Genomic DNA, 23394 nt, shown 5'->3' with positions numbered 1-23394 from the left:
ATATCAATTCTTCCAGTCCCTACATTTCCTAATATTTTTAAATAAACTCGACTACTTTCAACTGAAACTACTTTTAAGTATCAGCCGTTTATTAACCATTTATTAGATGCTTGTTTTCCTCCCTCCCTCCCTCCCTTCCTTCCTATCTTTTCATCTTTCTTTTCTTTCTTTCTTTCTTTCTCCTCTTCCAAAGTGCATATCTTATCTCTGTATCTTTATTGTAAGTTCCTGAAGGATGAAATGCATTTACGTCTTCCCATACACCTATGACAGACAGGGGTGAATTGATAGTAGTTAATTTTCTCTAAGCTATTGGTTTAGAAAAATAGATAACATATGTTCAACATTCCAGACCCTAATTAAGAACTTATATTAACTCTTTTAATCTGTATGACAATACTGTAAGATGTGGAAACTGAGGCTCAGACACATAGGTAACTTACCCAAGGTCACACAGATAGTAAATTGTGTAAGTTGGATATGAACCCAAGCATATTCACATCAGAGCCTATGCTGTTAACCTCTAAGCTACCCTGATGCTTATGCAGCTTGGGAAAAGGATCCTTATGATACTGGGTACTGTTTTTAAAAGATGATTCCATATATTTCTGTGCTCAAAATGGTGATAATTATTATTAATATAAATTCATTTAACAAGGATTCACAGGCACCCTTCTAGACACTGAGGAAGAAATGATGAACAGAACAGAAAAGATTCTTAATTTTGTGGAACTAGTTGGGGAGATACATACAGTGAACAAATAAATGAATGAGAAAATATTAGGTACTGATAAGTTCTATAAAGAAAATAAATCATGGTACTGGATTGGATTGACTTGAGTTTATACTTTGGTTTGAGTGGTTGGGAAAGGCCTCTTTGGGTAAGTGACTGCTCAGCCTAGCTGAGACCATTGTGTTGGTTAGTTGGTTTAAGCAAAAGGAGGCTTATTAAAGTCAATTAGATGGCTCACAGCCTTGCAAGGAGTGCCAGAAAATTAAGCCTCAGGGCTTCAAAATAAGGATCAGAGCTCCAAGAACCACATTACCAGGAAAAACCCCCAAGCACATCAAGAAACCACTTAGCACTGATGCTCGGGGTTCCCAGCTAACTTCAGCTTTCTGAGATACTTGAACTGCAGGGATTGTTAGGATGGTTGTAGAACTTCCCTGGTGGTCCAGTGGTTAAGACTCCGCGCTCCCAGTGCACAGGGCCCGGGTTCGATCCCTGGTCAGGGAACTAGATCCCGCATGCAACAACTAAGAGCCCGCACGCTGTAACTAAAAGAGCCCGCGTGCCGCAACTAAAGATCCCATGTGCCGCAACTAAGACCCGCCGCAGCCAGATAGATAGATAGACAGACAGTTGTGATGAAGATGGGAAAAGGAGGTTGAGTTCAGGATATGTTTTGTATGTCAGGTCTAAAACAGAGTTTCCCAACTGGTGGCAACAAACAGGTTAATGGGGCAGCATGGTACTGATCATCTCAGTCTCACCATGGGTGGAACCTGGGGCAGCCCAAACTCCCAGGCTGGTTACCTCCAGCTTTGAGCAGCCTCCTTAGTTTACTTCAGTGTGTTAGAAAAGTTGGGGACTACCGATCCATAGCATTGCCTGAAATGTATGGGGGTACAAAAGAATCATGGAGTCCTAGGTTTTTAGCTTGAGTTATTTGTTTGCTCATGGTGCTACTTACTAATATGGAAAGAGGCAGGGGAAAAGCACGTTGTAGAAGGGGGGGGAGATTTTTTTTTAGACGTGAAGTTTGAAAAGCGTAATAGTGTCTCTCTTTTAAATTAATGCATCTTTACTTGAATGCTTTCTCTCAAATTGAATTTTAGTCCTTTTTTTTTTTGGCCATGCCACGTGGCTTGCAGGATCTTAGTTCCCCAACCAGGATTGAACCTGGGCCACAGCAGTGAAAGCGCTGAGTCCTAACCACTAGGCAACCAGGGAACTCCCTGTAGTCTCATATGTAGATGTTAAGAAGGTAGTTGGCTATATGAGATTGGAGTTCAGGGGAGCTGTTTATTTTGGAAATGTAAATTTGGGAGTCATCAGCATAAAGATACTGCTTAGAGCCATGGGACTAATGAAATTACCCTGGGAGAAAAGGTAGACAACAAAGATTTTAAGCTGAGCCTTTGGACACTCTACTTTTGAAGTAGCAGACTAATAATGAGGTACAAAATTCTTGACCTGACTATCTCAGCAATAAACTGGAAAACATACTGCTTACACAAAACCAGTGTATTTCTACATCTGTAATTAAAAGAAAAACTACAGTTGGGAATAATCTACTAAATTTTAAAGTGGACTGAACAAGCTGGGGGTGAAAACTTCAATACCAGGATAAAATTTTAAAAAATCTTCTTTTAAAAAAATGAGACCTAAGAGAAGATATGATCAAAGCTTATAAAATAAAAAATTGTATGAATAGGGTCAACACATTCTTATTTACTAAAGTCAGAATACTAGAACTAAGAGGCACTCCCTGAGTCTTGAATGAATTACATTGAGGACAAAATGTAAGGAAGTTCTATTCTAACCAGTGGGTAGTAAACTTATGAAACTCTTTAAAAGGGGGGGTAAGTTTCTACAAGTGGTTGAATAGTTTGAAAAGGTACAGTTTGTGGACAGTAGATATACAGCAGGTTGTTTAAGGAAATGGGATATTTTGATGAGTGGTATATCTCTAATCATTTAATTTTGATATCCTATTTCATATCTAGCTTCTCTAAAAAATCGTTGCAAGCCAGGATTAGAATAGGAGGGATGTAGTCTGACAAGAGCATGACCTTTTTCTGTTATGCAAAAATTTTACAAGTGAATGTTCGCAATAGTTTCCTTAAAACAATTATTATACCTGATGAAGACCTACGATACCCATGTGTGAAGAGTGATGCTTATACATGTTTTAGCAAGCGATTTAATAGAACATATTTATTCATAGTGAAGGATGATCTTAATATGATGAGGTCAAAGTACTTTGTAATATTAAATCTCAGTACTTTCTTGCAAAGTTCTTATTATAGTTGAATTGTCTAATTTTGTTATTCCAATTTCCCAATTACTGGCTTAATTTTATACACTTTGCTGTTTAATTGATTTATAATGCCATTCTTTCCTTTATTTATAATGCCTTTTTCTGAATGAACAATTGTGTTTTCTTTTTTTTCTTTTTTTTTTTTTTTTTGTGGTATGCGGGCCTCTCACTGCTGTGGCCTCTCCCGTTGAGGAGCACAGGCTCCGGACGCGCAGGCTCAGCGGCCATGGCTCATGGGCCCAGCCGCTCCGCGGCATGTGGGAACTTCCCGGACCGGGGCACGAACCCGTGTCCCCTGAATCAACAGGCGTACTCTCAACCACTGTGCCACCAGGGAAGCCCAGTTGTGTTTTCTTTATTCTCTTTTTCATCTCTTTACTGGCTGGAGAGTTATATGTTCATTTTTTTAATGAACTCTTACCTTTAAATTTATACTCTTCATAATTGATGAATACATTAGTCTCCTCTAAACAGTACAAGAACACTAGATTGTTTAAATTCTGATTTCCCTCCTCCTGTATTCCATATTATTGTTGCCTGGTATTTTGGTCCTATACGTTGTTACCACTCCCGTTAGTCGTCATTACTTTTTTTATGGTAATAAAATATTTATTTTACCATTTTCTTCTTACGGTTTCTGATCCTTCCTTTTGGATTTAATTTCCTCCTTCCTGAAGTACACGTTAGTAATTACCTTTGTAATTTGTCTATTTCATTCTTTTCCTTGAATAATAGTTTAGTTGGGCATCGTATCCTGTGTATTCTTTGTATAATTGTCTTTTGCAGATAATCCATCTTTTCCCTTTGCTCCTCTTAAGATTTTGGCTTTTATTTTCTATATTTCCATAACTATGTGGTCTGAATATTTAAATACTGGAGCTTGGCATGGAACTTCAACTGAGGACTCCTGTCTTTCTACAACTCTGGAACTTTGTCTACCATTATTATTTAAATATTCTTTCCCATGTTCTCTCTAGTCTCTCCTTCTATGATTCCATTGTATGTATGTTGGATATCCTCCTTTTACATTACCATGTCTTTTAACTTGTGTTTATATGTTCCTTCTCTTAAGTTTTCTTTGCAACTTTCTGAATAATTTCCTTATTAATATCTTCTAATTAACTAATTCTCTTCAGCTATATCTAATATATGATTTATCACATCTTTTGAGGACTTTTTATTTAAAATTCTTTTAAATTATTTGTACAATTTTTCTTTGGTTCTGTTCAAATCTGAATGTTTTTGTATCATCCAATTTCTATTTTTTATTTTATTTTTTACTTCTTTGGACTTTTTTTTTTACATCTTTATTGGAGTATAATTGCTTTACAATGGTGTGTTAGTTTCTGCTTTATAACAAAGTGAATCAGTTATACATATGTTCCCATATCTCTTCCCTCTTGTGTCTCCCTCCCTCCCACCCTCCCTATCCCACCCCTCTAGGTGGTCACAAAGCACCGAGCTGATCTCCCTGTGCTATGCGGCTGCTTCCCACTATCTATCTACCTTACGTTTGGTAGTGTATATATGTCCATGCCACTCTCTCGCTTTGTACAGCTTACCCTTCCCCATATCCTCAAGTCCATTCTCTAGTAGGTCTGTGTCTTTATTCGTGTCTTACCCCTAGGTTCTTCATGACATTTTTTTTCTTAAATTCCATATATATGTGTTAGCATACGGTATTTGCCTTTCTCTTTCTGACTTACTTCACTCTGTGTGACAGACTCTAGGTCCATCCACCTCATTACAAATAGCTCAATTTCGTTTCTTTTTGGACATTTTAATCATATGCATATTATGAGTAATATGAAAAATATATTGTTTTTTAAAATTTTATTTATTTATTTATTTTTCACTGCATTGGGTCTTCGTTGCTGTGCGCAGGCTTTTTTTCTAGTTGTGGCGAGTGGGGGCTGCCCTTCGTTGAGGTGTGCGGGCTTTTTCTAGCTGTGGCGAGTGGGGGCTGCTCTTTGTTGAGTCGTGCAGGCTTCTCACTGCACTGGCTTCTCTTGTGGAGGAGCATGGGCTCTAGGCGTTTGGGCTTCAGTAGTTGTGGTGCGTGTGCTCAGTAGTTGTGGCTCGTGGGCTTAGTTGCTCCGCAGCATACAGGATCTTCCTGGACCAGGGCTCAAACCCCTGTCCCCTGCATTGGCAGGTGGATTCTTAACGACTGTGCCACCAGGGAAGTCCCAAACATATTGTTTTATTAGTTCTCATTGTACTTCAGTATGCATAAAATTAACATGATTAAAAGCCATATGATATTCAGTAAGATGGAAAAAAAACATAAGAAAGAATAAGACAAAATAATAGAATAAGTGGATGGATTTGAAATAATACCTTGGTATTTCCCTTTCTTGCTTTTGAGTTTGCTCATTTAAAATATAATCCCAATACAACATTGTAAATCAGCTATACTTAAATTAAAAAAAATATATAATCCCCACCCATTTTTCCAGATTTATTGAGATGTGATTGAGAAATAAAAATGTATTTATTTATGTTGTTCAACATGATTTTTTGTTTTATTAAGGTGTACAATTTGATGATTTGATACAATTTGATACAATTTGATATGTATCAAATTTGATACAATTTGATATGTATACATTGTGAAATGATTACCAAAATCAAGTTAACAGATGTATCACTTCACATAGTTACTTATTTTTGGGATGAGAAAACTTAAGACCTACTCCATTAACAAATTTCGAGTATACAATACATTGTTGCTAACTATAGTTACCATGCTCTACAGTAGTTCCCGAGAGCTTTTTCATCTTACAACTGAAAGTTTGCATCCTTTGACCGACATCTCCCATTTCCCCCATTACTTAACCCCTGGCAACCACCATTTTACTCTCTGATTTTATGAGTTCAGCTTTGTGTTTGGAAAAGGAGATTGTGGGTATGGCAGAGAAGTCCTTCTAAAATTGTTCAGGACTCCATATTCAACAAAATGTGGTTTTAAATTTGATGGAACAAACATTTTCACAGAAGATTATTATATAAATATAAAATGGCTGATGTATGGATTACCAAAAAAAAGATTTAATTTACAGAGTATACCTTCAAATGTGATTTTAAAAGCAATTTAATTCTTAATATAGTTCTAATTCAAAATGAAAAATACACTTCATTTTGAAGGAATTTTTAAAAGTTTATTTTTATTGAGATATAATTGACTTATAACATTGTGTAAGTTTAAGGTGTACAGTGTGTTGATGAAGGATTTTTTTGAAGGCATTCTATTCTATTCACATGTTTTCAGCTAAAGTAATGGTGGGTAGATTTTTATCAAAAAATTTTAAACTTATTACCTGATCTGATATCTAGTCGACATAATTTGGCTGTCCAACAGCTTAAGCTGTTGAAATATATCCAGAAAGTATTTTTCCAGAAAAAAGGGAAAAACTTAGTTATTTTTTAAAATATTTATTTATTTTATTATTTATTTGGTTGTGCTGGGTCTTAGTTGCAGCCTCCTTAGTTGTAGCATGCGAACTCTTAGTTGCGGCATGCATGTAGGATCTAGTTCCCTGACGAGGGATCAAACCTGGGCCCCCTGCATTGGGAGTGCGGAGTCTTATCCACTGCGCCACCAGGGAAGTCCCAAAATTTTAGTTATTTTGGAACAAAGATTGTTTTAATACACTTTTAAATTTAGCTGTACCTATAGGTTATCCATAAAAAAAAGAGAAAGTTTTAAAGTGAAATTATTTATGTCACATTCAAACCATATATAACCATTTTATATTACATATATGTGTATATATATCTATATGTGTGTATATATAGATATATTTTATGATGATTTGATAAAATTTGGATTTTGCATTAAAATAGCTGGAGAAAGATGAAATCATCTAATTAACTTGAAGTTAAAGACTTTTTGTTTTCCTTTGATGATTAGATTATGTTGACTTACATAGGAGAAGCCTATGTAGTTTGATCCTGCATATACAACAAATAGAAGTTCATTTCACTATGATTTGTACATAGTAGTTGCTTAATACAAGTTTGAGTAAATGAGTGTTTAACCTGTGGAAACTACTCACTTTCTAAACTGTATCTTAATGATGGTAGTATAATTATGTTTTTAATTTTAGGATTTTTAGCGAACTTAGATATCATACAGTGACCTCACTTAAGAGGGAAAAATCAAGATAAAGAGATTTTGTGACATGCCCAAGGGCCCACAGTTTATATATTGCAGGGCTAGTACTGAAACGAAAATGCCTTAATTCAGCAACAAAAAATTAGATGAGTGGAACTGTGTCTAAAAATTTCCTGCATATCAAAGGTAACAATCAACAGAGTGAAAAGGCAACCTGTGGAATGGGAGAAAATATTTGTAAACCGTATACCTAATAAGGGATTAAAATCCAAAACATACAAGGAACTCTTCTCACTCGTTAGCAAAAATAAAAGCAAATAGTCCAATTAATAAATGAGTAAAGGACTTGAACAGATATTTTTCTAAAGAAGATATAGAAATGGCCAACGTGTATATGAAAAGATACTCAACATCACTAATCATCAAGGTCATTCAAATCAAAGCCACAATGAGGTGTCGCCTTAAACCTGTGGGGTGGCTATTATTAAGAAAAAATAAAGATACTAAGCACTGGCGAGGATGTGGAGAAATTGAAACCCTGTACTCTGTTGGTGGGAACATAAAGTGGTGTAGCTGCTATGGAAAACAGTATGATGGTTTCTCAAAAAAATCAAAAGTAGTACTACCATATGATCCAGTAATCTTACTTCTTTATATTTATCTAAAAGAATTGAAATCAGGATCTTGAAGAGATACGTGTACTCCCATGTTCAGTGAAGCATTATTCATAATAGCCGAGCTGTGAAAACAACCTAAATGTCCATTGACAGAGGAATGGATAACAAAAATGTCACACACACACACACACACACACAGGGATACTATTCAGACATAGAAAACAAGGTAGTTCTTCCATAAGTGACAACATGGATGAATCCGACGGGCATTAGGCTAAGTGAAATAAGCCAGTCACAGGACAAATACTGCATGATCCCACTTATATGAGGTATCTAAAGTAGTCAAATTTGCAGAAAGAGAGAGTAGAGTGGTGGTTGCCAGTTGCTGGTGGAAAGGGGAAATGGGGAGTTGCAGTTGAAGAGGTGTAAAGGTTCATTTATGCAAGATGAATAAGTTGTATAACTCTGCCGTGGAACATTGTGCCTATAGTTAACAGTATTGTATTGTGCGCTTAAAATTTTTTTAAGAGGGTAGATCTCATGTTAAGTGTTCTTACCATAATAATACGTTTTTTTAAAACACACACACACACACACAGACACACACACACACACACACACACACCCATACCCATACCCATAGGTAACTCTCCAGAGCTCTTTCCACAAGACCTTGCTGAGGCAGAAGTAGTAGACTAAGAAAATGTAATAAACGCAAACACACCTAGTGATATAGCAGTTTGTTAAAACATCAAAATTAAGTAACCATTAAGCAAAGTGATCAGACACCAGTTGATTTCTTTCCTAGCATGTTCAAATTCTTAAAGCACAGAAGCAATAATAAGCACATCCTTGAAGTTAAAACAACTAAAACCTTTATTTAAAATGAGAAGAAATAATGCCCTAATTCTTCACTCCCTGTTTTTTCCATTAATCTTTCTAAGTATGTATTGCTTTTCCATTTACAGTACATAATAGCTCAGCTGTGTGATTAAATATGAGAAGGCTTTTTATACAGCCCTTTATACAGCATATTAATTTTAATAGATATAATATGTTAATTTTAATTTATATCACATTTGGAGTGTTAGCTTTCATCATGGTCCTTTGTTATGGTACTCGTACTTTTTCCTGCTGGATGATGGAATGAGTCATTTCTACACACTTACTATCCTTTTGGTAGATAAAAAGTGACTTTTTTTTTTGGAACTCACTCCATTGTTTTTTTACTTACAAAGGTAAAGCCAAGTATTTTTAGTTCAAATAATTACATGGCAGAAACTTTACATCATGATATGTATATTTAGATTTATAAGTATATTAACTAGGACAAATAAGTTTAGAAGTACCTATGTATGTAGGTGAATACTTATCTGAAAATGAGCCAAAAAATAAAAGTTTAGTGTCAGTACTTTTAAAATATTAAGATGATATATTTGCTTTGCCAGTCTGTTAGGTCAGAGGATGGCTTCTTAAACACTGGGAATGATTTAGAGATAACTCTGCCTCTAGATATACTTGGGGATTTCTCAACTCTGGCTGTAGACTTCAATTGTGATTTTGTGTTACATTTTATATAGTAAGACAGTTTCCACAGGCCTATCAATTTCTTATAAATTTGACATCCTCAGTATTTCATTATTTTCCTTTTACCTGCTTCACTTAATCTTTTCTATAGTATGCTTTATTCTCCCAGAGGTCCTTTTGAACCTTAAGTATTTATAGACTTTCTACACCACCTCAGAATATCATTACCAATCAAATACCTGTTACTTCTTTTCTACTTTTGTTTTTACCTTCCTTTTAATAAGCTTCTCTATAAGTGTTTTCTTTCCAAGTATGCTTGTCTAGTAATTAGTTTGTAGAGTCTCCTACTTCAATAGCTGCTCTTTTCTGCCCTAAATCTTACGATAATTACAACCAGCAGCTTGTTAGTAGAAGGACTTTTGCATACCATCAATTTCCTGAGTTTTCTTTTCAAATACTGTGGGTTTGGTTCATATGTTTTTAAGTTTATGCCTTATAATTAAATGTTGCCTTTAAAGTTTCTATGTAAAAGAATTTTTGGTCTTTCCATCTTTAGTTCCTGATATTTGATTTCCATTCTCTTATACGTTATATAAACATTTATTTCTTTGTGCATTTATTTTCACATCAGGAGATACTACATTATTATCAGTGTTGCTCCAGCTGTAGATAGAATATAAGCTCCATGAGGGCAGGGATCATGTCAGCCTTGTTTACCTGGTACAAAATCAGTTTTTAATAACTATATTTTATGAATAAATGAATGGAAGAATAAGTTTAATTCTAAAATATATCTTCAAAACAATATCTAACTGAAATTCTTCTGTGCTCTTCAGGCCGAACCCTGTTTGAGTCCAGCTGCGAAAGTGCAAGTGGACTTCTGGGCATGTTAGAACAGAAAGGATTCCAGCTTTGGACCAGGGAGTTCTTCAAATCTTAGCCTTGCCATTTAATAGCTGTGTAACCTTAGTCTTAGTCTTTTAACTTCCCTGAGCCAAAGTTTCTTAGTAGGCAAGAGGAGGATAACTATCTCTTCCCTTCAGGATGGTTTTGACAGTTGTGAAAAAATTGAAGTGCCCAAAGAAGATGCACAATGTGTAACATTAGCTTTTATATTTTACACTGTGAGATAATGTGATCCACATAAACCAGCACACAGATTTTAAAAATAACTAATTTGTAAAAATATTGGCCTCAGAAATTGTTCACCATTACTTAATATTCTAATGATATATTTTCTACATTTTCTATACATTTTCTTTCATTTCTGCTCTTTTTATTTCCATATCCAAGTCTGTTTGCACAGCTTCCTCACCTCTGAAGCATATAAAATATTCTTCCTCCCTGGCTCATCCTCTTATTTTACATCTTTAGTTCTACAATAATACAGTATTAGTCAGGGATTGGTTGCAAAAAGATGTGTTGCTCTATAGATTTCAAGCAGTGAAGGGATTTGATACAAAGAATTAAGTGAATTACTGAACCACTTGGTAAGGCTGGGGGAATAAAATTCAGGGGAAGATGCCACTAGCTCTTTGTTTAACTACAATCTTTTAGAAAGTGAGAAAATTGCATAGACCACAGGAAACCGCCAACAATTTTCACCACTGTTTGTATCATCGAAGGTGGTGATTTGTAGGGAAATGCCCAGTGGCTGCTGTAAAACCTGCATGTTTGCAGAAGCCTACTCCTCTGCCCATCACCACCAGGGAAGCCATAATAAATCTTCAGCCTCTCCCTGGCTTGCAAATCTAATACAAGATTCTGAAAAATGTGATAGATACCCAGGCTTCTGGCCCCTGTGATACAGGGAGGGAACATGGCAGGAGGAAAGGTATTGAGTTGCCAACAGACAAGCCAGCACGATTTCCCTGTATATGATTGTTCATTCTTATTCTAATTTCTTAGGCATGCTCTCTCTATTTTGAATTCTGATCTTCAGTTCTTTCTGTTATTGCAGTAATGATGTTTGAGTAAGTAAATAGCTTCAAGAAAGAAGTTTATTAATGTTTAGCATGTATGCTGCTATCTCTTTGGCATCTTTATATCTCATTTCTCTCAGAAGCTTACCCCTTTTAAAAAATGTCTGTTGACCACAGGCAGGCCAACTAGGGCACACAGACCAGACCTGCTGGCTAAGTCTTTCGCAAATAAAGATTTACTGCAAAACAGCCACACCCATTTGTTTCCCTGTTGTCAGTGGCTGCTTTCACATCCCATGGTTGAACATTTGCAACAGAGGCCAGGAAGCGTAAACTACAATCGAGCCCTTTATAGAAAAAGAAATATATAAAGAAAGGGAACATCATGGGTGGTTTTTCTCATTTATTTGCCTATTGAATTTCTTCCATCATCAGTTCAGTGAGTATAGACTTTCTGATCTCATGGGTATACAGTGTCATCAAACTGCAGGTACTTCTGTGGAACTCTCTCCACGATCTTAAAAATAAAAATGTCATGTATCCAACAAGAAAGTTTTCACTGAATCAAATTGATACATATGTTCCAAATCTTCCTCTTATGCCAGGGATTGTTATTTATTTACGTTCTCCAAGTATATGTTTTCTAATAGTGCACCATGCCATCTTGATTCTCACATGCTCTACTACAAACAGGGCAGCCCTGTTCTTTCTCAAAACCTGTAGTCACTGTTGAGTGGTACCAATGATCTTTGCTTTCTACTAACTACCTTATCTTAATACATTTAAAAAAAATTGAAGTATAGTTATTTACAATGTTGTGGTAGTTTCAGGTGTACAGCAAAGTGATTCAGATATATATATATATATTATATATATATATACACATACACACATATATTCTTTTTCAGATTCTTTTCTCTTACAGGTTATTATAAGACATTGAGTATAGTTCCCTGTGCTATACAGTAGGTCCTTGTTGTTTATCTATTTTATATATAGTTGTGTGTATATCCCAAACTCCTAATTTATCCCTCCTCCCCTTTCCCCTTTGGTAACCATCTTAATACATTTTAAAATCTGTGATATGCTAGTAAGTCTATTTTTCTTCCAGCAATTAAGCCTCAAATCTTCCTAGCAACTTGATTGTGCTGGTGACTTTTGAGCCATGAAGACAAGTACTATCAAAGCCTTTTCATTCCTTGCTGCCTGAGGATTCACCCACATCTTTCTTCCTATATCCTCTGTATCTTCTCCTGTCTTTGAAGTCATTGTTTAAATAAGAGAGAGTTGGGGGGAAGAGAGGGAGAGAGTAAGTCCTGAAGACATTTTTTTAATCAGCTATTATCAATTACTATTTCTTATCAGCTATTATCAGCTATTATCAGCTATTTCTCCTTCAGCATCTTCAGTTGTCTTTTTTAATCTTGTAAAACACAATGCTTTCTTCTGGAACATTGTACCTTGTCTCTAGGTAGTGCTTTATTCTTGTCTGACCTCTTCCTTTGCTCATCACCTTGGCTCTTATTCTACATACTTTGCTCACTTGCTCTTTGATTTCTACTATTTTTGCTCCAATTCTTATAATTTCTTAACCTCTATTTTTAAAAATCTTTTCTCCTCATCATTAAATGATTCTATGGATGGAAGTATTCATTTTGTTCTTTAAGGTGTTTCAGTATTCTCCTTCCCTGGAGTATATTTCTTAGACCATTTTAACTCGCTCCTTCACAATCTGAAATCTTAAAAGGGGAATAGTTCATTCTTCCCCTTGAATGTGTATTTTTATTAAATTACCTCCTTGTCCAGGAATAATTTATTCCCTGTCCACATTTTTGAAAAATTTACAAATTTTTTAAGAAATTAATTTAACTGTTACTAAGATAGGGACTTTTACTTTGCTTTCTTTTTTAATTTTATTTTATTTTAAAATTTTAAATTTATTTACTTTGTTTATTTTTGGCTGCATTGGGTCTGCGTTGCTGTGCAGGGGCTTTCTCTAGTTGTGGCGAGAGGGGGCTACTCTTTGTTGCGGTACATGGGCTTCTCATTGTGGTGGCTTCTGTTGTGACGGAGCACGGGCTCTAGGTGCACAGGCTTCAGTAGTTGTGGCACATGGGCTCAGTAGTTGTGGCTCATGGGCTCTAGAGCGCAGGCTCAGTAGTTGTGGCTCACGGGCTTAGTTGCTCCGTGGCATGTGGGATCTTCCTGGACCAGGGCTCGAACCCGTGTCCCCTGCATTGGCAGGCATATTCTTAACCACTGTGCCACAAGGGAAGCCCTACTTTGTTTTCTAATATGTCTGCTTTCACTCACACGTTTCTGTAATCATCCTGAAGATCGTCCCCATCTATATCTGTTTTTGTCGTAAATCTGATAGAAGATATCTAAACATAAAGTTTCAAATCTTATATTCTTACAAAGTGAGTCTAAGTATATTTTGTTGGATAACTTCCTGTTACTTCCAGCCTTATCTTTCTGTGGGACAACATTGGAAGCCCTTCCAAAGACATAGAGTCAGTGAACCAGAGATATTAAATGCTTCCTTCTTTTATATTTCTTTAGATGTAGGACAGCTACATGTACAAATGTGATATTCCCTAATTCATTTTCATGATTACATATCTCCCAGTGCAGATCTTGTATTATTAAATATCTTCACAGATGAAAGTACATGGTAGCATTATTCATGTCTCACTGACCCATATGAAATTAGCTTTAGATTTACATTCTCAAATGTGGTAGCCACTAGTCACATGTGGCCATTTAACTTTAAATTAATTAAAATTCAGTAAAATTAAAAACTTAGTTTTTTAGTTGAACTAATCATGTTTAACGTTCTCAGTATCTACATGCGGCTAGCAGCTACCACATTGGACAGTGCAGATAGAGAATATTTCCAGTATCATAGGAAGTTCTATTGGGTACTTTAAATAGTTGAGAATGTAGTTCCTTTATTTGTAATACATTTCTCCCAATCATGTTAAGCCCTCTTTTTTGTGCTAATATTGTATGAATTTGGTTTATCTTTTATCAGAATCCATGGACTGCATCTCTAAACTTTAGTGGTCATTTGCTCTTTGTATTATGTGCTCGTATTTCTGTCCTCCCTCCAACATTTGTCATTTAAGTCAGTCGAATTCCATTTTCTTGCATTCTCTTTGTATCTGTTCCTTAGACCAGTGGTTCTCAAACTTTAATGTGCATCAGAATCACTTGGAGGGTTTGTAATAACACAGATTGAAGGCTCCACTCCCCGAATTTCTGATTCGGTGAATCTGGGATGGGGCCCGAGAATTTGGATTTCTTTCAAGTTCCCAGGTGTTGTTAATGCTGCTGATCTGGAAGCCACCTCCTTGACAATCTTTGCGTAAGGAAGGCTTCTCCTTCCCTCTGCCTGCTTTCTTACACACAGAGCTGTTCTTCATACACTCCTCACACACTTAAGTATTTTTTCTATGTAATTTATTCATAACTTCCTCTGTTTTTTAAATCACTATGTCTTTCACCCATAACTTGAAATCTTTCTCCCTTAACTGTACCTAAGTCTCCCCTCCTTGCCCCCTGCCCCCATGTTTTTGCTTTTCTCTTCTCCAGGAGACTTTCAAGGTTGTATATGTACAGATGTTTCCAACTTTTACTAAATGGACTCATATTTAATCACCTTTTAAAAACAATGTCATAATATCTCCATTTTGTTCCTATGCTTGACACATTTCCATTCTGTATAGACTCTAAAAAAGTTTTTGTTTTCATGCGGGATCAGAACTGACATCAAGCTTTTTATTTTCTAGCATTTGAATTACTGCATATGTGTACCCTGGATTCATTCCCATTGAATTAATAAGCAGATCTCAATTTTATTTCTTGCTAGACTGTAATGCTTATTCCCTGTGAAGCACCTCTTTAGGATTCAGCCTAGTATTGTTAAAGAGGGGCCTCTAGAGTTAGAAAATCTCTTTCACATTCTGCCTTTACTTCTCATTTTTCTCATTTACATAATAGGCTGGTATTAGCATCCATCTTAAAATATGACTGAGAAGAACAAATGAAAAAAGGTACTTAGCATGATGCCTGGTTCATGGTAAATGTTAAATCTTGGTTATTACTAATATTGTTATATAATCACATCTTCCCATGAGAAAAATTATTTCTTTCACTTACCTTTCTTTATCTCACAGAAGATGCAGTAGACAAATTAGCAGATAAATTTGCAATAAAGATTTTACTGATTTTTATTTACTATTCCATTATCCTTTGCCTTTTCTTCATCTATTTCAGCTTTTATAGCCTTTATAGCCTGGTAACTCATAATCAGTTTACCACTGACACAAAACAACAACAAAATAAAAATACAAACCTACAACAGAGAAGATGGTGGAGTAGAAGGATGTATGCTCACTCCCTCTTGCGAGAGCACTGGAATCATAACTAACTGCTGAACAGTCATCGACAGGAAGACACTGGAACTCACCAATAAAGATACCCCACATCCAAAGACAAAGGAGAAGCTGCAATGAGACGGTAGGAAGGGCTCAATCACAATAAAATCAAATTCCATAACCACTGGGTGGGTGACTCACAACCTGGAGAACAGTTATACCACAGAAGTCCACCCACTGGATTGAAGGTTCTGAGCCCCACATCAGGCTTCCCGGCGTTGGTGTCTGGCAACAGGAGGAGGAATTCCCAGAGAATCAGACTTTGAAGGCTAGCAGGATTTGATTGCAGGACTTTGACAGGACTGGGGGCAACAGAGACTCAACTCTTGGAGAGCACACACAAAGGTGTGCATCAGGACCCAGGGGGAAGGAGCAGTGACCCCATTAGAGACTGAACTAGATCTACCTGCTAGTGTTGGAATGTCTCCTGCAGAGGCTGGGGGTGGCTGTGGCTCACCACAGGGACAAGGACACTGGCAGCAGAAGTTGTGGGAAATACTCCTTGGCATGAGCCCTCCTGGAGTGTGCCATTAGCCCCACCAAAGAGCCTCTAGGCTCCAGTGTTGGGTTGCCTAAGGCCAAACAACCAACAGGGAGGGAACTCAACCCCACCCATCAGGAGACAAGCAGATTATAGTTTTACTGAGCTCTGCCCACCAGAACAACACCCAGCTATACCCACCACCAGTCCCTTCCATCAGGAAGCTTGAACAAGCCTCTTAGATAGCCTCATCCACCAGAGGGAAGACAGCAGAAGCAAGAAGAACTACCATCCTGCAGCCTGTGGAATGAAAACCACATTCACAGAAAGATAGACAAGATGAAAAGGCAGAGGGCTATGTACCAGGTGAAGGAACAAGAAAAAACCCCCAAAAAACAACTAAATGAAATGGAGATAGACAACCTTCCACAAAAAGAATTCAGAATAATGATAGTGAAGATGATCCAGGACCTCGGAAAAAGAATGGAGGCAAAGATCGAGAAGATGCAAGAAATGTCTAACAAAGACCTAGAAGAATTAAAGAACAAACACCTGAAGAATTAAAGAACAAACAGAGAGGTGAACAATATGATAACTGAAATGAAAAATACACTAGAAGGAATCAATAGCAGAATAACTGAGGCATAAGAACGGATAAGTGACCTAGAAGACAGAATGGTGGAATTCACTGTCATGGAACAGAATAAAGAAAAAAGAATGAAAAGAAATGAAGACAGCCTGAGAGACCTCTGGGACAAGAGTAAATGCACCAACATTCGCATTATAGGGGTCCCAGAAGAAGAGAGAGGGAAAGGACCCGAGAAGATATTTGAAGAGATTATAGTGGAAAACTTCCCTAACATGGGAAAGGAAATAGCCACCTAAGTCCAGGAAGCGCAGAGAGTCCCAGGAAGGATAAACATGCCAATACATATAGTAATCAAATTGAGAAATATGAAAGACAAAGAAAAATTATTAAAAGCAACAAGGGAAAAATGACAAAAAACATACCAGGGAACTCCCAGAAGGTTAACAGCTGATTTCTTGGCAGAAACTCTACAAGCCAGAAGGGAGTGGCATGATATAGTTAAAGTGATGAAAGGGAAAAAACTACAGCCAAGAATACTTTACCCACAAGGATCTCATTCAGATTCGACAGAGAAATCGAAAGCTTTACAAACAAGCAAAAGCTAAGAGAATTCACCACCACCAAAGCAGCTCTACAACAAATGCTAAAGGAACTTCTTTAAGTGGGAAACACAAGAGAAGAAAAGGACCTACAAAAACAAACCCAAAACAATTAAGAAAACGGTAATAGGAACATACATATGGATAATTACCTTAAACGTGAATGGATTATGTGCTCCAACCAAAAGATACAGGCTCGCAGAAGGGATAAAAAACAAGACCTGTATATATGCTGTCTACAAGAGACCCACTTTAGACCTAGGGATACATACAGACTGAAATGAGGGGATGGAAAAAGATACTCCATGTAAATGGAAATTAAGGCTGGAGTAGCAGTACTCATATGAGATAAACTAGACTTTAAAATAAAGAATATTACAAGAGACAAGGAAGGACACTACATAATGATCAAGGGATCAATCCAAGAAGGAGATATAACAATTATAAATATATAAGTACCTAACATAGGAGTACCTCAATACATAAGGCAAATGTTAACAGCTATAAAAGAGGAAATTGACAGTAACAGAATAAGAGTGGGAGACTTTAACACCTCACTTATACCAATGCACATATCATCCAGACAGAAAATTAATAAGGAGACACAAGCTTTAAATGACACAATAGACCAGATAGATGTAACTGATACTTACAGGACATTCCTTGCAAATACAGTAGATTACTCTTTCTTCTCAAGTGCACACGGAACATTCTCCAGGATAGATCACATTTTGGGTCACAAATCAAGCCTCAGTAAATTTAAGAAAACTGAAGTCATATCAAGCATCTTTTCTGACCACAATGCTATGAGATTAGAAATACATTACAGGGAAAAAAATGTAAAAAACACAAACACATGGAGGCTAAACAATACGTTACTAAATAACAAAGAGATCACTGAAGAAATCAAAGGAAATCAAAAAATACCTAGAGACAAATGACAATGAAAACACGACGATCCAAAACCTATGGGATGGAGCAAAAGCAGTTCTAAGAGGGAAGTTTATAGCTATACAAACCTACCTCAAGAAACAAGAAAAATCTCAAGTAAACAATCTAACCTTACACCTAAAGGAACTAGAGAAAGAAGAACAAAGAAAATCCAGTCAGTAGAAGGAGAGAAATCATAAAGATCAGAGCAGAAATAAATGAAATAGAAATAAAACAATAGCAAAGATCAATAAAACTAAAAGCTGGTTCCTTGAGAAGATAAACAAAATTGGTGAACCATTAGCCAGACTCATCAAGAAAAAGAGGGAGAGGACTCAAATCAATAAAACTAGAAACGAAAAAGAAGTTACAACAGGCACTGCAGAAATACAAAGCATCCTGAGAGACTACTACAAGCAACTCTATGCCAATAAAATGGACAACCTGGAAGAAATGGACAAATTCTTAGAAAGGTATAACCTTCCAAGACTGAACCAGGAAGAACTAGAAAATACGAACAGACGAATCACAAGTAATGAAATTGAAACTGTGATTAAAAATCTTCCAACAAACAAAAGTCCAGGACCAGATGGCTTCACAGGTGAATTCTATCAAACATTTAGAGAAGAGCTAACACCCATCCTTCTCAAACTCTTCCAAAATACTGTGGAGGAAGGAACACTCCAAATTCATTCTATGAGGCTACCATCACCCAGATACCAAAACCCGACAAAGATACTACAAAAAAACAAAATTGCAAACCAATATCACTGATGAATATAGATGCAAAAATCCTCAACCAAATACTAGCAAACAGAATCCAACAACACATTAAAAGGATCATACACCATGATCAAGTGGGATTTATCCCAGGGATGCAAGGATTCTTCAATATACGCAAATCATTGTGATACACCATATTAACAAATTGAAGAATAAAAACCATATGATCATCTCAATAGATGCAGAAAAAGCTTTTGACAAAGTTCAACACCCATTTATGATAAAAACTCTCCAGAAAGTGAGCATAGAGTGAACCTACCTCAACATAATACAGGCCATATATGACAAGCCCACAACAAACATCATTCTCAATGGTGAAAAACTGAAAGCATTTCCTCTAAGATCAGGAACAAGACAAGGATGTCCACTCTCACCGCTATTATTCAACATAGTTTTGGAAGTCCTAGCCTCGGCAATCAGAGAAGAAAAAGAAATAAAAGGAACCCAAATTGGAAAAGAAGTAGAACTGTCACTCTTTGCAGATGACATGATACTATACATAGAGAATCCTAAAGATGCCACCAGAAAACTACTAGAGCTAAGCAGTGAATTTGGTAGATTTGCAGGATACAAAATTAATGCACAGAAATCTCTTGCATTCCTATACACTAACAATGAAAGATCAGAAAGAGAAATTAAGGAAACAATCCCATTCACCATTGCCACAAAAAGAATAAAATACCTAGGAATAAACCTACCTAAGGAGGTAAAAGACCTGTACTCAGAAAACTATAAGACACTGATGAAAGAAATCAAAGATGACACAAACAGATGGAGAGATATACCATGTTCTCGGATTGGAAAAATCGATATTGTGAAAATGACTATACTACCCAAAGCAATCTATGGATTCAGTGCAATCCCTATCAAATTACCAATGGCATTTTTTTCAGAACTAGAACAAAAAAATCTTAAAATTTGTATGGAGACACAAAAGACCCCAAATAGCCAAAGCAATCTTGAGGGGAAAAAAAACCAGAGCTGGAGGAATCAGACTCCCTGACTTCAGACTATAATACAAAGCTACAGTAATCAAGACAATGTGGTACTGGCACAAAATCAGAAATATAGGTCAATGGAACAGGATAGAAAGCCCAGAGATAAATCCACGCACCTATGGTCAACTGATCTGTAACAAAGGAAGCAAGTATATATAGTGGAGAAAGGACAGCCTCTTCAGTAAGTAGTGCTGGGAAAACTTGACAGCTACATGTAAAAGAATGAAGTTAGATCACTCCCTAACACCATACACAAAAATAAACTCAAAATGGATTAAAGACCTAAATGTAAGACTGGACAGTATAAAACTCTTAGAGGAAAACATAGGAAGAACACTCTTTGACATAAGTCACAGCAAGATCTTTTTTGACCCACCTCCTAGAGTAATGGAAATGAAAAATAAACAAAAATGGACCTAATGAAACTTCAAAGCTTTTGCACAACCAAGGAAACTATAAACAAGATGAAAAGGCAATCCTTAGAATGGGTGAAAATATTTGCATACCAATCAATGCACAAAGGATTAATCTCCAAAATATATAAACAGCTCATGCAGCTCAATATTAAAAAAACAAAAACTCAATCAAAAAATGGGCAGAACTAAATAGACGTTTCTCCAAATAATACGTACAGATGGCCAAGAAGCACATGAAAAGGTGCTCAACATCACTAATCATTAGAGAAATGCAAATCAAAACTACAATGAGGTATCACCTCACACCAGTCAGAATGGCCATCATCAAAAAATCTATAAGCAATAAATGCTGGAGAGGGTGTGGAGAAAAGGGAACCCTCTTGCACTGTCGGTGGGAATGTAAACTGATACAGCCACTATGGGGAACAGTATGGAGGTTCCTTAAAAAACTAGAAATAGAATTACCATATGACCCAGCAATCCCACTACTGGGCATATTACTCAGAGAAAACCATAATTCAAAGAAACACATACACCCCAGTGTTCATTGCAGCACTGTTTACAATAGTGAGGTCATGGAAGCAACCTAAATGCCCATCGAGAGATGAATGGATAAAGAAGATGTGGTACAGGCTTCCCTGGTGGCTCAGTGGTTGACAGTCTGCCTGCCGATGCAGGGGACACGGATTCGTGCCCCGGTCCGGGAAGATCCTACATGCCGCAGAGCGGCTGGGCCTGTGAGCCATGGACACTGAGCCTGTGCGTCCGGAGCCTGTGCTCCGCAGTGGGAGAGGCCACAACACTGAGAGGCCCGCGTACCACAAAAAAAAAAAAAAAAAAGAAGATGTGGTACATATATACAATGGAATATTACTCAGCCATAAAAAGGAATGAAATTGGGTCATTTGTAGAGACGTGGCTGGACCTAGAGACTGTCATACAGAGTCAAGTAAGTCAGAAAGAGAAAAACAAATATCATATATTATGCATATATTTGGAATCTATAAAAATGGTGCAGATGAACCGGTTTGCAAGGCAGAAATAGAGACATAGATGTAGAGAAAAAACATATGGACACCAAGGGGGGAAAGCCGGAGGGGGTGGTGGTGGTGGTGGGATGAATTAGGAGATTGGGATTTACATATATACACTAGATAAGTAATAAGAACCTGCTGTACAAAAAAATACAATTCAAAAAAAAACATAAAACAGAATTCATAATTCCCATAGTTCCAAATCATCTGTAAAGCTTTGCTTTCTATAACAGCTTGCTTTCTTTCAAGCCTGCACTCCACACCAGTATAGATCACTTACTATTGTTATCTTTGTAATTAACCAAGTGAAGCAGTTAGAGCCAGAATTATTATGCTGTTTTTCCGATCAGGAAAGTGAGTCCCAAATGACAGACGTGACTTCACAGTGATGGCGTAGTCATAAAATGTAAAAAGGGCTGCTGTTCATGACTATGAAGGTGGTGCACTTCAGGTTTCAGCATTGCCTTCACCTTGGAGACATCACTGATTTGTTGATGTATTAAGATGGTTTCTGGTAGTGTCTTGAGGAAAGGCTCCTATTTCTAGATTGTCCAAAGGTGCCATAGGAGCTCTCACTGGTCCTGAAAACTCAACACACATAGGCTGCTTCACAGTTTATTCTTTATTCACAATTTCACACAATGTAGATTGCTATTTTCCCTTTTCTAATTTATTGTATCTTTTTATTTTTTATTACTTTTTCTCCCTCAATAGCCCACTTGTTTTTTCTTTCATATACCAAGAGGAAAATATACACTTAAAGTTCATTTAGCAAGACAAAAGGAAAACATGTAAGCTTTGAAAAGCCAGGTAACCATTATTGCCTGTGATTACATTCTAGACTATGTGGGATGACTGAAATATTATAAATGAGAAGGTATAATCTAGGGAGCTTATTTGTGTTTTTTTTATTTTTATTTTTTATGTTTCATTTTTTTAAATTAGTTTCTGCTTTACAACAAAGTGAATCAGTTATACATATACATCTGTTCCCATATCCCTTCCCTCTTGCGTCTCCCTCCCTTAGGGAGCTTATTTGTTAATGTGAGCTAGCTAGATTGAAGATGAAAGTGACTCAGGATATTGCAGGTGTCCTTGCAGGATACCATGAGAACCTGGATTGGCATACCACAAATTAATAATGGAGATGATTGGGTTTGTGTAAGGGGCTCACTGCAAGATCTAATTGCAGAAGTTTGTATTTGGTTAACTATAAGAGAACAAGGGGGAGTAAAAATTACACAGTTTCTGAATCTACATAACTGGCATGGTGATGGTGCCATCAGGAGAAATAGAAAAAAATTAAGAGAAAGAACAGATTTCAGAGGAAAAGAAAATATCTGAATAGAGAGGTGGACTTCTAGTAGAAATTTCATCTAGGTGATAGAAAGATGGGACAGGAAAATGGGAGTAAAATTAGAGATGGAACTAAATAGTACAGGTAATTCAATAGAAATGGTTTTGAAAGATGTCAGAGGTGTACAGTTGTCAAAGAGCAAAAGAGAGAGGCTAAGATCGTCAAAGTGCCACAGATTGGGGAACTCCTGCAGGTAGGAAATAGGAAAGTGATAATGATCAAGCACATGATCTGAGACAGGGATTTTCAAGTAAAAAGGAATGCTCAGGATTGTTGAATGTTCCTCATAAATTAAAATAAGGACTGTTACAAGTATGTGCTTCTTTCTTTCCCTGGTGATTTGTCATAATTTATTTTTATTAATCTTGCTGTTTACTATCAATTAAAACCCTCATGAAAGCTTCTCATTTTAAGAGATCCCACCAAAACCATCTTTTTTATATCTCTCCTTCAGTCTTAGATTCTTAAATGCCCTCTTTTTCTAACCCAAATTCTTTCTATGAATAGAAGTTTGATTTAAAAGTAATGCCTTTAACTCTAC

This window comes from Mesoplodon bidens (genome assembly GCF_964165515.1).
Source record: "Mesoplodon bidens genome assembly, chromosome: X".
Taxonomy (NCBI): Eukaryota; Metazoa; Chordata; class Mammalia; order Artiodactyla; family Ziphiidae; genus Mesoplodon; species Mesoplodon bidens.
The sequence above is the reverse complement of the archived record's forward strand: the minus strand, read 5'-3'. Positions refer to the sequence as shown.